We start from the raw sequence: 16,443 nt of genomic DNA, 5'->3' as shown, positions 1-16,443 counted from the left end.
TCAGCTTGCCTGAACCCCCCAGAAGCCTGTGGCACTGCCACCACCAGCCTGCACAAAAGGGACATCCTTTGGTCCAGGGTAATTTGGAGAAATGCTCCTCTGAGAGCAAATAAACATCAAGTTCTCCTTACTTGCCTTATTATATTTGCATCGTCTGTTGGGACTTTCGAGTTTGGGGGATTTTCATTAGTGAAAATTACTAGAACATTGCCATTAAGGGAAAGGAAAATTCTCAAAAAAATGAGTCCAGTACCAAAGGTCTTAAAAATAGATTTACAATGCTCACAAAAAAATACATAAAGCAGGCACACTGACCCTCTGGCAAGTACCTCTGAAAATACTGTGTGCAATTCTGACTTTAATCAGTTGTCAAAGTCTTCAAAAAATCCTGAAGCCAGCCATCACCAAGAGCCTGCAATCAGTGGAACAGAGATACACTAGCACCAATTAACACCACTAAATGTAATGGGGTAAAAAAAGAAGCTAGTTAGATGTCTGAAAACTGACGTACCAGCTTATCATTGCACTGCCTGATGCAGACCTTGTTTAAATGCAGATTTCCATGTATTTCCATAGGCTTTTGGCAATCGGATACTGTTTTCATTTACCTACAGGACCGTGAGAACCCATCATGTACTACCCAAACTCAGCTCCAGCACCTGGAGCAGGGAGTGGAAGATCTTTCTGCTGGGGAAGGGAAAGAGACAGGAGAAGGCACGCATGTTTATTACGGACAGGGAGCTAGGAGGATGTGTCTAATGCACCCAAAGAGATACTTCTGATCATACACAGAGGCAAGCATGAACAGTGTGCGCTACTTATTTCACACTGCTGAGCTCCTTACAGCTTCTCATTTAGTTATGTGATACTGCACAAGTTCAGCTTAGCAAGTGTGGGACAGTATCTGCAGGAAAACAGAATAAACCGGATAGCTGTTTGTCCACGTTTTACTTGCAGCACTGGTTCTCTCAGCAATTAAATAACTGCACTTTGGCAGTTATTTAAAAAGCTACAAAAGAAAAGAAGCCACTTCTTTGAAAAAGAAAAGGCAAGAAAAATCCACCAAAAAAAAGCATCTTGTTCACCTGAAAGCGAGTACCTAACTCACTGAAACAAAGCTTTCTTCCTCCTTTTAAGAATCCTGATTAGTGCCATTGTGAAATAAAAAATATCATGTACAGTTCTATTTTTATTGTAATACTTTGGATAAAATATATCCAGCTATCATTTAAAATAAGAGCTGCTCTCAGCTGAATGCTGGCAGACAGCACATGCCATAAATCCTCCTGCGGCACATTCCTAGCTGCCCTGTGGACCCACTGTCCGGATCAGGAGAAAAACGGTGAATTTGTTGCTATATTATTCCAGCATAAGGTACTAATATTAGACTTCAAGGAAGCCATCTTGCACAAACACATTTCAATCTTTTAAATTGTGGCTGGTCAGGGAGCACCATTGAAAAAATATTTTACTGACACTCGCAGTTTGCCCGTCCAAAAGGATAGACAAAAGCTGCAGCTTTTCTTCTCACTTGTAGGTTTGCAGTCTTCTAGTTAGCTTTATTTCTACTTCCCCCAAACACTGAGAACTCTTCCAAAATAAAAAGCACATTTAATATTTCATAAGAAATACCTTTTCCAAACAGCCACACTGTGAAGGTAAATAAATGCAAGGTTTCTAGAAAGGAGCCTGTAGGAAACCACACTTTATTTTTCTATGATAAATCATTTACTTTGCAAATGACCGATATTTTGTGAGTTATGAACATCAGACGAATAGCTGTCTAGCCTGTCTAGCACTCGCTTGCGCTGTTTCTTTTTTTCCTCATAGGAGACTTTTGTTGCACTCATTTCATTATAATTAACTATGAGCTGCCACTGGAGAAACAGCACTACGGCCATCCTGGAGAGAAGAGGCCCACAAGAGCACCTGTGAGTACAGTGAGCAGAACTTTTCTAACCACACAAAAAAACAAAACATGGACACCTTAGTTTTACACCAGCAAATGGCACGGGCGTGAAACACCAGCATCTTACAGTCACACCACTGAAATTATGATGCCATGCTTTACAGACAGGTCTTGTGCCACCTGCGTGGGGTAGGGGAAAGAGGGCAGCATCCCCTGCATGACAGATCCATCCCCCCGATGCACATCTTATCTTTGCTGGCCCCATCCTGCCACCATGCTGCTGGCTGCACACCAAGGTGGGTGCACTCTGCCCCCAGCCCCCTGCTTGTCCTACTGGGTGCAGAACGTGGTCAGGGGTACCCGTCCCAAAGGATGAAGCCTGAAAGTCAGTTTCTTCAAGTAAATCAGTAAGTATTTTATTCTTTTTCTCCTTACTTGCTTAAACATCCCCAAGCACTTATTCTCACATCTGTTTGTGTGCTCCCATCCTCTCATCCACAAGGAGAGCACAAAACTCGCAAGCTGCTCTTGCAGGGGGAACCTGGGACAGGGGCTTACAGCAGCAACAGGCTGCTGGCTGCACAAAGCCACCCACTGGGCAGGGCTCTGCAGCTTTCTAACTTGTTGGTCAGCAAGTTAAGGTTTCTGCCTTCACACTTTTCAGACCAGAAATATTAAAGAGAGCTTTTCACATAAGACTTCAAAACAAAATCCTTCAGTTAAAGAGTTGTACTGTTTCTTTGGGCAGTTTTTCAATGCTACTATTTCACCAGATTTAATAAAATCCCCCTTCTGACATACAACACTGATTAAAAGGGACATATCTCCAAAACAGTGAACACTTAAAAATGGCATCAAACACTTAAAGCCATGAAGACACCTTCCTGTACACTGGGTGGTGTTTTCTGCTCTTTGCAGATTTATAACTCAGCCATATGTGGTAATAAAGATTTATGACAAGTCTGAGGAGTAAGTCCCGTTAATGGCATCTCAGCCACAGGGTGCTCATGCACCCCAAGATTAGCTGGCCAGGTCCATGGGCACTGCTCCATGACCTCGCCCTGAGCTTTAGATGCCAAATGGGATGGGACAGCACATCTGCTGCAAGGGGCAGACACATCCTGGCCATGCAGGCATGCATGCACCTGAGAGCAAGCCACAATTAATACAGTCTTAATTGGCTAAGGGCATTGGAGCTGTGCTCAGTACAGCAGCACACACTTCATGCACTGCCTGGGGAGTGGACTGGAAGCATGGGTCAGAGCCAGTCTGCAGGAGATGAGACAGTTTTCATGGAATTCAAGCCCTCATGGAACAGAGCAGATGCTCCAGTGGGAGTGATGTCTGGATACACGACAGTTTGGGTAAAGCAGTCTAAAAAAGACTTGTTGTGAGTTTCAGGACAACAAAATGAAAACATAACCGGGGTTTATTTTCATTTTCTTCCTTGGAAATTTCCAAAGCATTTGTTTTACACTATTTCAAAATGAAAACAATGTCTGAGATGATGTCCCCAGTCAAAAGCCCAAATGCTGTTCCGCTCTAGCAAGGCAGCTGTTCCCTTGCTTCTTTACTTGGAAAGCATGGTGGAGCAAGATGGGGGCTCTGAGCACAAGTCAGGCTCAGACAATCCCAAGCTGCCCTCTCCTGCCCCAGCCCAGCAGCACCCCACGCACACAGGCACATCCACAGGGATGCATCAGTCATATCACAGGGGTCTGGGTGGGGAAGCAAGGCTCAAGCATTTTCTATGGCTCTAAAAATGCCTATGACTCTCACAGGAAGCCATGTCCCAGCAAAACACACAGGACATCAGAAATCCTCATTGTTACATTGCCCAATGTCTAATTACATACGGTTCTATTTAAACTCAACATTAAATCACGGCCGGAACTGTACGGTCTAAGAACTACCTGGAAAGAAAATAAATGACATATGCAATCCCCTGAACTTGGAACCCATCTCAGTTTACAATATTAGTTTTTTAAAGGATATTTAAAAAAACATGCAGCAGTTAAAACCCATTTAGTTATTTACCTTCCAATCCTCCTCTCTGCCTTTCCCCTAAGCCATAGGTCTCATAAATGCAAAAAGACCTACTGACATGTGGTATTTTTTAAATGCTAGGGAAGGTGTGTGACAAAATCTTGAAAGTTTTGAAAGTGGACTACATTCTGCTAAGCACAGCTATATCTTGAAGCCCAGGCCAAGACATGAATTAGAGTTTATAATGCTGCAGAGAGAATACCAAGGAATTAAAAGAAAAACATTTCAGCTTGAGTAGGAAAGTTTTCTGTATTCTATTTTACAGCCAACCATAACTTTCACAAGATGAGTTATGCTTTCTGTTATTGGCATGTTTTTCAAGTTAAATAAAAACTGTTTTCCAGGAGAGGTACTGGTGAATCCTGATTCCCAGATCATTCTTCCTTCTCTAAACCACAGTCTCTGCCCTGATCTATGTAATATTTTTTATTTAGAACTGAAAACACCTCACGCCCACCCGTCCTCCCAGCAGATTAAGCATCCACACTGGGAGGTGTTCCTTACTGTGCCTTTCAGAGGTCTTCCACCATCTGTTTGTAAATCCATGCCACCCTTGTGCACCCCTGGTAACATCAGCTGCAATGTGGACATTCGTTCATCTAACAGACACCGGGCACAGCTCCAGCCCCAAAATACCTGGCTAAGCTACAGCTCCATGCAGCACCCCTTCCAGCTCATCACAGCAATGCATATTCAGGGGGCCTGGCATAAGAACACTTGAACACAGGACACGGTGCAATTTAAAGCTGAAGCAGAGCACCCACACAAGCGGGGAATGAAGTCTTTCATCAGAACAAGCAGGTCCATCAAACTCATCTGTGGGAAAAACCTTACTTCAACAATGTTTACTTTAAGAGGAGATACTGCTAAATGAAAGACTGAACTTAGAAATGCCACAGTCCAAGTGCTTTAGGCTTGAATATTCAAAAATGTTTTGTTTAGAAAGCAGTGACTTTCCTGCAGCATAGATAATCCTCAGCTTTTAACTCCACCAAGCAAGTGCCCAACATTTCCACTGGGAGGAAATTACACATCTGGCTGCATGGTGAAGTCCCAGCACTTCCATTAAGCCATTGTTCATCTCTGTGCACAGAGCAAGCCCTCAATGCTGGTCACACCTGCTCACTGCTCATTTTCCCCATGCAGGACAGGCCCAGCTCAGACAGCAATGCTAATTTCTCCCTGTTCCACACACTAAGGCACAGCAGCAAAACCAAGAGAGACAGAAGTCCCTTCCCTTACCTCTGCGCTGACCGCTCCTCCAGCAGGGGTCCTCCAGCACCCTGGCCCAGCACAGAGCCCCAGTCACTCAGAAGAATGTAGGCCTGGAAGGGAACAGGTAGCAAAGGAGTCAAAACCCCAGAAGAGCTGGAATGAGACAGTTGCAGGGGTAAACTCATCTGCTGGGGATGTGACTAATCCAGTGGTTCAGATTCATTTTCTGAAACTCAGAACTGGGATGAGCAGTTAATACCAGATGTTCAGCTGCTCCAGACACTTGAATGGGTTTTGGATACAAGGAAAAAAGTGTACATTGGAGAGAGGGTTTGTGGTTAAAGCATTATGCTAGGATGCAGTTCTCATTTCACAACCCAGCTGTGACTGGCTTCCTGAAGCCATGCTCACACTGCCTGCTCCTCCCAGCACCCAAACAGGCAGAAGCCGAGGGCACAGCTCAGTGCTGGGGACACGCTGCAAAACGCACTGCTTGGCTGCTCCATCTGGGGCTGAATAGGAACAACATCCACCAGGCTGAGCTAAGTCTCCACAACAGTGCAGAAACCTGGTCAGCTCATCTTTTTTCACGGGGAAAAAGAGCCCTTTAGTTACTGTAACTGTAATCACACCAGACGGTGCTGGTCTGCTCCTGCTGCAACAGGAGGCTCAGTGATGGAGAACTGTCCTCAAGCCTGTGAGTCTACCCACCAGGGACTGGGAGCAATTGGTGCTTTCATTTGCTTCAATAGTTCTAGAAACTGGGACAGAGGACTTCAGAGGTAAAAAAAATCATTTGTGTACTAATGAGGTCTCAGAAAGATTGAGCCTCAATACACTGATGCCAGCTAGTAAACATTTTTTATACCAGAATATTCTTCTGGGTGAGATCTCAGTTTTCCCCAAATCAGCCACTGATGTCAGTGGGCCAAGGTTTCACCCCAGGCACAAAGGGAGGGCAGCACAGGGAAAACATAGGAATTGGTACTGCAGGGGGCTCTGATGACAAAGCCTGGAGGCACAAGCAGGGGAGCAAAGAAAGGCCAAGACTGCTCTGTTCATTAGCCCTAATGAAGGAGAAAAGCTGGTGAATGGAAACTTTAATAGGCAGCTTTAGCAAGAGCAACATTTACTTTTATTTGCCTCAGAGATTCAAATCTCTTGCCAGACTCCCACTTTCTTAGGCCCCAACCCCTCCTTATATTTTATTTTTTATTTTTTCCCCCCACACTGCAGCCTCTCAGGTCCCTCAGCTGTCTGTACAGCAGCCACCCTCACCCACGAGGGGCGAGCACCCAGAGCCTCTCACACTAGCCCAGCCCCAGAGGTGCAGTGTGCCTTCACCTACCCACCAGCAGCCCCTGAACCAGGTGAGAGGTGCAAGACAGCTCAGAAACAGCAGGCCATGCTAAGCTTCAGTAAACATGGGTTTTGGGGTGCCTGCATGTTTTTGAACAATGTGGCTTTTATTTTTTAGAACACAGGCACCATTTATCTTTTATTTACTCTTTTGCCAATAACATTAACTGCCTGCCAGTTATAAAACAAATACAAAACACAATGAATTAAGTCATCAGGGACCAGAAAACAACCTAGAATATTACGAGCACATAAAGCTCAAGGAGCATGTGTGGGAGCCCATTTAACCTCCCTGATCTGGGGCTAGGTCCAATAAATTCCTCGGGCACACGGGGGCTTTGGGGGCTAGATCCCAAAACAGAATTTTCACTGCAATTAATTCTCCAGGTATTGGGGGGCTCAGCAGGACCCTCTCCACACTTCTTGCTCCCATTGGGGTCTCTGACCCAAGACCAGCCATTCTCACCACCACCCAGGTGAGATGTGATCCAGAGCCAGTGACTAACAACAACAATAGCTTCAGGGCACCACCCCATTGTTCTGCTATGCTGGGCCTCATAGGGCAGAGCTGATGAACAAAATCACCCTTTTTCTAGAGAGCAATTAGGAAGACACCTCCAGTGAAGTACCTGAAGGTGTGGCCCCCGGCTGCATTCAAGCCAACAATATTGTTCAATAAAGCTTGCATTATCTTCTTAATGTCTACCCCTAACCCAACAAATACATCATGGGAAACTGGTACAGGTATGGCCACACTCTGGGTAAATTGAATTAGTTCTTACAGAGGCCCCTGAGCCATTCCCTAGCTAATGGCTCCCATAGTGAGGCCAGGAATAACTAGTTGCAGACACAGCAGCTAGCAGGGCAGCAAAAGGCACCTTACCTTGACTGGAGCCAGGCAGGATGGGAGAGCTGAGCAGCCCTAAAAGCAAGGAAACCCCAGTGTGCGGGGAGCCCAGACAAGTCCCCACCATCCATGTCTCCTAGCTCAAACCCCTCCTTCCTCCTGGGGAGATGCACCTGAGCACCATCAGGGCACACAGGCAGCAGGGGCACCCACGGGCACCCAGTGTCTGATGCACACCCACAGCACCCTGCAACGCAGAGCCCAGCAGGGGGATGCTGCACCCTGCAGGCAGCTCTCCTCACTTGCAGAGCCTCCAGAGCACTCACAAAACACATCTGGAATAGAAATCCTGACTGCCCGATTCCCCCAGCTCAGAGCCCTGCAACACAGAAGCACTCAGCAGTAATGTAATAAACAGCATCCGCACGCTCAACTTTTTCGGTAGCCACATTTTATAGGCTGCCTGAGGTCCAAGCCTAGAGGAGTCATTTTGGAAGGACAGAAAAGGGAAAATTATAGTAATTTCGCTAAGCAGTGATTGTCCCGCCTATGTGCAGACAGTTGATGTATTGGAACGGTTTATTTTCTTAGAAAATAAGCATTGTGGGTTTTCAGCCTGGCTTCCTGAAGAAGTGGGGTTTGTGTAATCTCTCAAGTACACATCCCTCCACCAAACCCAAAGTCTCTTCCCATCACTTTTCAGTCTGCTGCTCAGCCTGGCCAAACAGGGAAAAGAATTAGATCTCAACAAATTAGGGGGGATAAAATGAAAACCAGCAGATGCCCAGAGAAAAGAGCCTCTATTAACATCTCTGTTAAGAGGGAAGGTAAGCTCCCTCCTGGCACCCACTGGATGTTCAGAATGCATCCCAGGGAAGCAGCAGCACACACACCCTTACAAATAACCCCAGCACAGTCTCTTGCTCATTGAGACTGCTAGCTGCAGAGACCAGCCATCCAGCTGCTACCAATGTAGCACAGCACAGGCATCAATAACTTCTACGTAACTAAGAACTCTGTGCCTACACAGAGGAGCTGCAGCCCCCGGGTTATCAAGCTGGCAGTTTGTAACATGTTTATTGGAGGCAAAGCACAGCCACTCTGCTCCTCCCAGCCTGCAGCAGCTATTGCTTCACCAGAAAGCCCCCCAGAGCCCTTCATAACCAACCTGGCTGCACATTGCAGCCTGGTCATCAGCCCATTCACAGCCCTCCCACATCTTTCTCCCTTTTCCCATATCATATCACTTTACCTTTGCTCAGGCTCTGCCCCATCCTCTTCTCCAAGATCTTCCCTGTTGCAATGACACCAAAACTTGCAGCCTGGAAGCTTTACACCCTCCCCACACCCCACTGCAGCAGAGCTGGGCCAGGCCCTACAGGGGGGAATGGGCAACACAGGGGAGCCCAGTCAGACCCCCAGAGAGCCAACCAACATTGCTTCCCTGGGGAGGGCTTAAATAGGCCCGAGCAGCCAGGCGGGGAGGTGCCGATGTGGCACAGGTGCGGGGGATCAGCACCCGGAGGCCGCCTGGCCCCTGCCTAAGTGCAGGTGCCTGGGGGCAGGGGGCTGCTGTGCTGGCCCCAGCTGGGATAGAGCCCCCCTGGCACAGCCTGAGGGTGCCCATTCACTGCTCTTGCCCTGCCGTGCTGGTGCAATCAGAGGCAGCTGTGTGCCTATGGAGCACTTGTAGGGGGACGGGGTCAGGGCCTCCCTTCACAGTGAGCATGCAGGCAAGGAGCAGAGACTACGTTTGAAACGTTGAACAAATTTTGGAAATGCAGCATTGCCTTGTTGAAGTTTCCCTTCTCGGTTTCCTCAAGCCCACTGGTGTTATTTTGGGGTCCCTGAGCGGGTGGGCTCACAGCAGGTGTGGGGATATGAGGAACACGTTCCTGGGACATTACATGCACAGGTGAAGGCATGGGGTGGCTGGGGCAGGGGCTGCTGCAGGCAGGGGCAGCCCTAGCAACGCAGCCACCTGAGGTGCCACCACATGCAGCCACATGGCTGTCCCAGAGCCTCCAGGCACCGTGGGCACTCCGCCCCTTCCTCCACTGCCATTTTGTCTTTCAGCAGGAGGGCAATGGTTACGCTGCTTGGGCTGCTCAGTAAAACAGACAGCACTCATCATGGAAAATCATCTGCTCGCAGGCTTTTCTTTCTTTTTCTTTCTCTTTTTCTACTCTTTGTTGGTGACCACCCATAGGTACAGTTTGGCTCTGGCAGGCTGCCCACTGATGAGTTTTCCACATGCCATCGGCTCATGGGCAGCCAGCACGCTCTGCCTGTGTGCCCGTACAGCTCAGCCCCTGCCTTTCATTATTTTCCTGGTCTGAACATGTGTTTACTCCTCTTCACCTTGATTCCTGGGAAGGCAAACATGATGCTCGGGTCACACTTGAAGGAAATGACATTCCCAGCTGAATATGCTGTGTCGCCCCCTCACATGTAAAACGCCCGCTATAACTTCTGCTTCCTCTGCAGTGTTAAAAAGCCTCATATAAAATAAAATAAAATAAAATAAAATAAAATAAAATAAAATAAAATAAAATAAAATAATAAAAATAAAATAAAATGACAAGGAGGAAAACTAAGTGTGAAAAAGGAGTGGACAGCAGCTTGGTGCCGCTGGACAGTTCTCCACTAACCTGGATGAAACAAATGTAAATACATCAGTAAATGCAAAGATACTTTTTTTTTTTTTTTTTTTCCCTGGGGCCATAGCCTGCCCAGTGAGGCAGTGCCAAGAAATGCTGATTTCCAGCACTCTTGCTTTGCCATTTTGTGTGGGTTATTGGGGGTGCAGACCAGGGATTGCTTCTGAGCTCCAGACAAGCGGATTGCAATATCTCTGGTGCCCTTTTTACTCTCCTTCCAATACTTGGGAAGAACTTACAATAGGAAAAACACACAAACAAACAAACAAAAAATGCTGGTGGGGTGAGCAAGTGCTGACATTTGGCAGAGGAGCGAGCTAGGAAGTGGTGCAAGTGTCTGCTTTGTGCGCCCATGGGTACGCATTGCTGGGGTGGCTGGCGGCAGCCCTGTGATGGGGGGGCCTGGGGGGGCCTCATGTGACTCACCAGAGGGTCGCGCTCGCTGCCTTTGAAGCACCGAGCTCCCCAGCGAGAGCTGGGAATCAGCGGTGATTTATGGCTGTTTGGACAAGTGGCGAGCAGCGCGGGCGGGTGGAAGTGCCGGGCAGAGGGGCACAGTCCCCACAGCCCAGCACATCTCTCACCTTAATTGAGTGGTTTTGGTGGGATCGCGTGGGCAACAGCACAGGTGCCTTGGCTCGAAAGGAGAAGGTGCGGGAGCTGTTTGGTGTCACCAGGTCATCCTGAGGTCCCCCGCACGTCGCTGTACCTTGTAGCCAGCTGGGCTGCATGGGATGGTGGCCTTGCTGCTGGGCTTCGTCCCCACTGTGTCTGTCAGGGCAGTGAAACGCATTGGAAGGGAGGGCTGAGGATTGGGAGGATTCAGAAAAATATCCGCATAAATCACATTGGCTAAACTCGTACTTGTCATCCTCAATTATTTCCAGAACTTCCTGTCCAACCCACAGGGCTAGAAATATCAGAATGTCTAAAGGCAGGAATTCACACGGTGTCCCTTGGCTGCGGCAACGGGAAATTCAGGAGGAGTCCGGGCGGCACGAGAACAGCCCTGAAGCCACCAAAAAACAATTGCTTTGCCTTTAGAAGGGCACCAAGGAAGGCACCAAGCACAAGGGCCTGCAAAGGGTTCCCCTTGGCAGGTGTCCACCAGCTCCCCCTGCCTGGACCCTGCAGAAAAAGAGCCCACGGACTGATTGCCATGGGTTTACGTGTCTATGAACCATCATTTGTTCGGCTTTGCAGGCTCCAAATGAGATGAAAAAGGCTGCTCCTGCAAGGCTGCCAGCTCACCCCAGCAGAGAGTTTAACAAGTCTAAGCCTGAAGATGCTTTGAGCATGACTCCTGGCGGGGGAATTTTTGTCTGATTGTTTCTTTTTCCAAAATGGAAACAGGAAATCAGAGCTGGTAAACCGATTTTGGACAGAGAAAAAAATTAGAGAGCCGGGGAGTGAAACAAAGAGAAACCTTCCACCGCCACTGGCAAAAAAAAACCTTTTACTGGCCAGCCTCGCATTTCCCCTCACAGCCTGGAGTTGTTTGCTTTGCTCTTTTCAGGCTTATTTTCTGCTCCTGAATTCTTCCGCCCGCTTGACTTTCAGCCCCGGTCAGGCCAGCCCGTGTGCCCACCTCTGCCTTCGAGCCTCTTGCTGCAGCTGGCGGAGCCACATCCAGGTGACACCAGTCCTGCAGCCGTGTCCTTGGGGCAGTGCAAGCTGCGCCGCTGGGCTGCGAGCTCTTGCCAGGCTCTGCTTCTGTTTGCTGATATCTCATAAAGCTGTGGATTGACGGTGGTTTTGAAATGTGCTCTTTGACCGCTGCCTGATCCTCACCAGCTTTAATTCCCCCGCCTGAAGTACGTTTTAAAAGAGATTAATATTCACCTTATCCACGTCCCATGTGTTTTAAAATTCTGGTGTTGGAGCAAGAGCGACCAAGAAGTCGGCTGAAAGAAGGATTTTCAGAGAAAAATAAGAGTTTAATTCTCATGGATATTTTCCCCTGGCTTCTCCTTTTTCACAGAAAATTGCAGCGTTGGTGCGGGGGGATGGCAGGCCTGTGGTCCAAAAAAGGAACGGTGCTGCGCCCCCAGAGTGCTGTGCCCCTGCTCGGTGCTGAGACACCCGGCAGTTCCTGCAGATGAGTGACTGCCATGCATTTAGTTTAATTTAATTTATTTCCCCAAAAGGAAATACATTCTGTGTCCTCACCCTTGATGCTGCTGGGGAAAGGAGCACGTTGCCCCTTCCTGCTCGCCCCTGGCTCCTGCTGGCCCCAGCCAGACACGCCTGGGAAATGTCCCAGCCCCATCACTGCCAGGGCAGCTGTGTCCCACCACATCTGGGGCCTGCACACCCCAGGTACAACAGTTCTGAAGAAATTGCATGGCTTTTCTTGGGGGGGGGGGGGAAGGTCATATTAAGGTAAGGTTGCTTATTTTCTTATTTATCTTTCAGCATTATTAATTTCTTTCTGAGAGCTGGGTTATGCTTTGGTTCATTTGAGTTTAAGGAACTCGCCGTGGTGAGGAGGGTGACAGGGCTGCATCCTGCCCCAAGGACTGTCGTCCATTTTCTCCTTGCCTGCTGCGGGAGTAGGGAGCCCCCATGTCACCATGAAGGCTCCTGTATCTCCACAGGCTGCTCCCTGCTCTCATGCCACAGTTGTAGCCAAGCCAGGGGCATGGTTCCCAATTTTGGCCAGGGGAAGACTGTAGGAGGAGGTTGAGTGCCACCCCACGTGTCCCCAGATGCATCCTGCACAGTGCTGTGGGTCTTCAGGCCTTCCCTGTCCTCCTCCTCCTCTCCCTGCCCTTTGGGGAGTGAGGAGATTATCTAAAACTGCTGCATCCTGAGGAAGGAAAAAAAAGTCTTCTCCACATTCCCTTTTTCTTTCAAATAAAAGAAAATATGATATTGGAGTTTTGCACTGAAATTATTGTAATATTCTTTCTTTTACAAGTGCCTTTAAAGTTCATCTTTACGGTTCCGATATTGAAACCATTGCAAAGGAATTGTTTGTGGGGATTATTTGACTTTTTATTAAAAAAATCAAAAACAGGTGGGTTTCTCGTCATCTGCACTTAAGTTTTTAATAAAAAGTAAAAGTTCTGGCACATCACCCACTCTTTTCTTTCTTTCTTTCTCTTTTTTTTTTCTTTTTCATTTTCATTCTCTCTTTGGCCAAAGATAGGACACATCTTTTTTGCTTTTGTGTCCAGGAATATGATTCAGACCCAGAGCGCACATGCCTACACACTTGCAAGTACAGAGAAACCCCGAGTTCATCATCTCGAGATTTGTCTGCTGGGTCTCCAAAGGAAGCACGGCTCATGTGGTCGTGCTGCCTGCCTGCAATCCCCTGCCCCAAATGACTCCTGAACCATGAGAATACCTCTGCCCCGATAAGCGACTGGAAAGCGCCCATGGGTGGCTTCACGCACACCTGCATTCTCCTCAGGGCAAGGGCATGGCGGCGGAGATGCCATGTCGCTGTCCGTATGGGCAGGCTGGGACCTTGGGGGGTGGCCAGCGTTGCCGCGGAAAGGTGGGCGCCCCCCAGCCCCATGCCCCACCGAGCATCCCCTTCCCGCAGGTGGAAGCGATCTGGAGAGCAGCCACGCTCAAAACCGGCTGCACGTTCCCAGCCCTGCAGGAGGGGCTGGTTTTGGTTTGGGGATGGTGCTAACGCCCGCTAGCTGTTTCATTACCCTCAATTCAACTTTTTCCCAGAGTTTTTCCTCCTGCCGCAAGGGTTTCCTGTATTCTGCTTATCACATTTTATTCCGTCTGCTAAATTCAAAAGGAAATAAAAGTTGGATGAAGCTCATAAAGCTCATATGAAGCCCGAGCACCGAGGTGCCTGGCGAGTGCAGGCTGCTGCACTGGGCTCGCCTGCTCTCTGCTTTCTCCTGGGCTCCTCATTCTGCTTAACAGGCTGCAATGAAACTGCCAAAGACCAAATCACACAGAGGCAAGGCTCTTGGCATGCAGCATTTTGTGCTGCAGACCTGCCCCATCACACCGCTGCCTGCTAATGCAGCCTCCGCCTTTGTGTTTGAAAGTTTCCCCCGCGTAGCTCTGCTGAAGGACTGTGCTTCAAAACACTCAACCTGCAGCTGCCGGCTTCCAAATCTGACATTATCCTGTTGGAAAGCCTCAGCAAAGGCTCTTGTTGGCAGCCCCAGCAGCTGGCCAGCTTTCGGAGGGACATAAAAGAACATGATGCTGGTTTGCAAAGATGAGGATTCCTGTACATGCCTTTGTTTGAAGCCCATCATGCCTAAATCCACGTGGAAGCAGTACATCAGGAGGAGAAGGGCTCCAGGATTAGGCAGTTGTGTAAACATCACCATTTGACAATTAGTGATGCAATATATATATGTGCCACTATTTTGAGGTTGGATAAATATGAGTACATAAAGCAAAACTGAACAGTTTTTAGATCTTGTCCAGCTCTTTATTAATCTGGCTACAAATTGCATTTTTTTTTTAACTCTTTCCAAAGCAAAGGGTGACTACGTGAAGCCTTTGCTCAAAAAGCCTGTCCCATGATATGTTTCCATTGGAAAATAGTGTCCTCAGAACATGATACATCTTTCTATTTGCATCCTGACAGACAAGTCCTGTTAATGTTGCTGCTGAAAGAAATGAAGCCAGCCTTCCAAGCGCAGAGCTGGTACAAATGAGATTTTCATTTGCAGATTTTGGGGTTCCTCCACTGAGATCAATAAACCCACCCAGGGAATCGGGCATCATGTCATCCCGAGGATGGCTCGTCCTGGGCTTCGCCTGATGTGCTCAGGCTCTGGCACATTATTCACGTTGTCCCACAGCTGCTTTCTGTGCTTCTGCCTGGGACTGGTGGTCACAGCCTGAGACAACCGCTCCGGAATATTTCCCAATGATCTGCCTGGAAATCCCCTACAAAATAAACAGCTCTTTGAGGTATGGAGCCAGGTCTGTACAGGGAAGGCAAACAAAAATGGTCATGCCATAGCAAGAGGAGAAAGACTGGGTGGCACTGAACGAGTGAGCATACAGCATCACCAGAAACAAGCTCCAATTTGTTAATGCATGAGCTGATCCCAAACCAGTCAAATTCATCTCCATTTCCACAAAGAAATCCTGTTTTCTGCCAGCTTTCGTCTCCTAGAGCTGATGGTCCTCCTGTGCGCTCTCTGAATGGGACGGAGGGTCCATGCCCGTCTTGAAGCCTTGTAGCAGAAATCAGTCAGGGGAGCACAAGGACCTTTGGGACCATTGTCCATGCTTGTAGGCATCAGAGCTGGGAGCAGCTCATGGCTGAGGAACAAACCTGCTGGTGGGCAGCTCTGAGCATCAACCCATCCCTGCACCTGTGTGCCAGCAGCCAAGTTACCTCTGTCTGAGCGGGGACTCTGCCCACCCTGGCAGGTGAAGACCTGGCCATGGTCATTCAGATTTTCTCCTAACCTGGTCTCCTTGAAAGAAGCTGAGACTCAGGGGTGAAACCTGCAAGACTTAGAAGCCCCAGCGGGGCATGACAGGAGGCTCAGGCTGAAGTAGAAGCAACCCAGGGGTACTTTACCTGTTGTGTTTGAGCATTAATTAAGCCACTACAGTACAAGGCGTGAGAGGCATTTGGCTGGTAACAGACCAAACCACTCCATTCTTGCCACTTCAGTACTGTGAGAAGCTGGAAGCGGCCAGCACACTGGGGTGGCCATCCTGGACAATGATTTGGGCTAAGAAAGCAGCCCTTTGTACCGGGGGAGAAAGCAAAGCCAAAATAATGATGTGTGGGGCTCTTTGTCCAAAAGCCAACTGCCTGGTCATTTTCCTGAGACTGAGAGATCCAGTCTTCTTGGGCTATTTCCACATTAGAAACCCAGCAGAAGATCATGTTTCTGTAGCCTGCAAACCATAAACGGCCATTCTTTCTCCATGCTCCAGCAGAGGCTGTTTTCTCTGGCCAGAGCACACAGCTCCGGTCGTGCCTCGTCCTGTCTGCGCCGGGGCTCAGTTTTGACGATGAGCACCAGCTACCGCAGCATCCATCTGGGGCATCAGCAAGAAATTGGCTTTAACTGGGGTGGTGGGACAAAGGGTACCTGGATGGCTGCGGCAACAAAAGGCAGCAGGACCAGGGCGATGCTGGGTGTCATCCCCAGCACTGCGATCCTGCACTGCGGTCTGCAGGGCCGACGGCTCCAGAAGGGTGCTGCCAAGATCAAAGCAGGGTGTGAGGGTGCCTGCTGCCATGGGCAGGGAATTCGCTTCTCTTACTGCACAGAGCACACCCGTCTGGGTATCCCGTGTGGGTTATAATCCCCCTTTACCTTCCACTTACTTTGCAAGAACTCAGAAAAAAGTAATTAAAAAAAATTAAAGACAAAATTATTACTTTTTTTTTTTTCTCTTCCCGATCACTATTCTGCGATAGGATAAGTGACCTGACTATCAGTTAT

The 16,443-nt window shown here is 48.5% G+C and overlaps 1 long non-coding RNA gene across 4 annotated transcripts in view; it reads right to left on the bottom strand.

The window, feature by feature from the left end:
• Positions 1-9,826, bottom strand: part of LOC308192696 — a 29,038-nt gene extending 19,212 nt beyond the window's left edge. Inside the window, exons 1-3 of one of the 4 annotated variants that reach the window (XR_013949020.1) lie at positions 8,629-9,826; positions 7,413-7,451; positions 5,198-5,280 (exon numbers count right to left, since the gene is read on the bottom strand). This is a non-coding gene — a long non-coding RNA (uncharacterized lncRNA). The remainder of the gene's footprint in view (positions 1-5,197; positions 5,281-7,412; positions 7,452-8,628) is intronic. The other 3 variants (XR_013949019.1, XR_013949021.1, XR_013949022.1) reach the window with 3 other exon arrangements.
• Between the last annotated feature and the right edge of the window lie 6,617 nt (positions 9,827-16,443).

The sequence above is a fragment of the Anser brachyrhynchus genome (genome assembly GCF_964034855.1).
Source record: "Anser brachyrhynchus genome assembly, chromosome: 3".
NCBI lineage: Eukaryota > Metazoa > Chordata > Aves > Anseriformes > Anatidae > Anser > Anser brachyrhynchus.
Note: the sequence above shows the minus strand (reverse complement) of the source record. Positions and strands in the feature narration are given on the sequence as shown.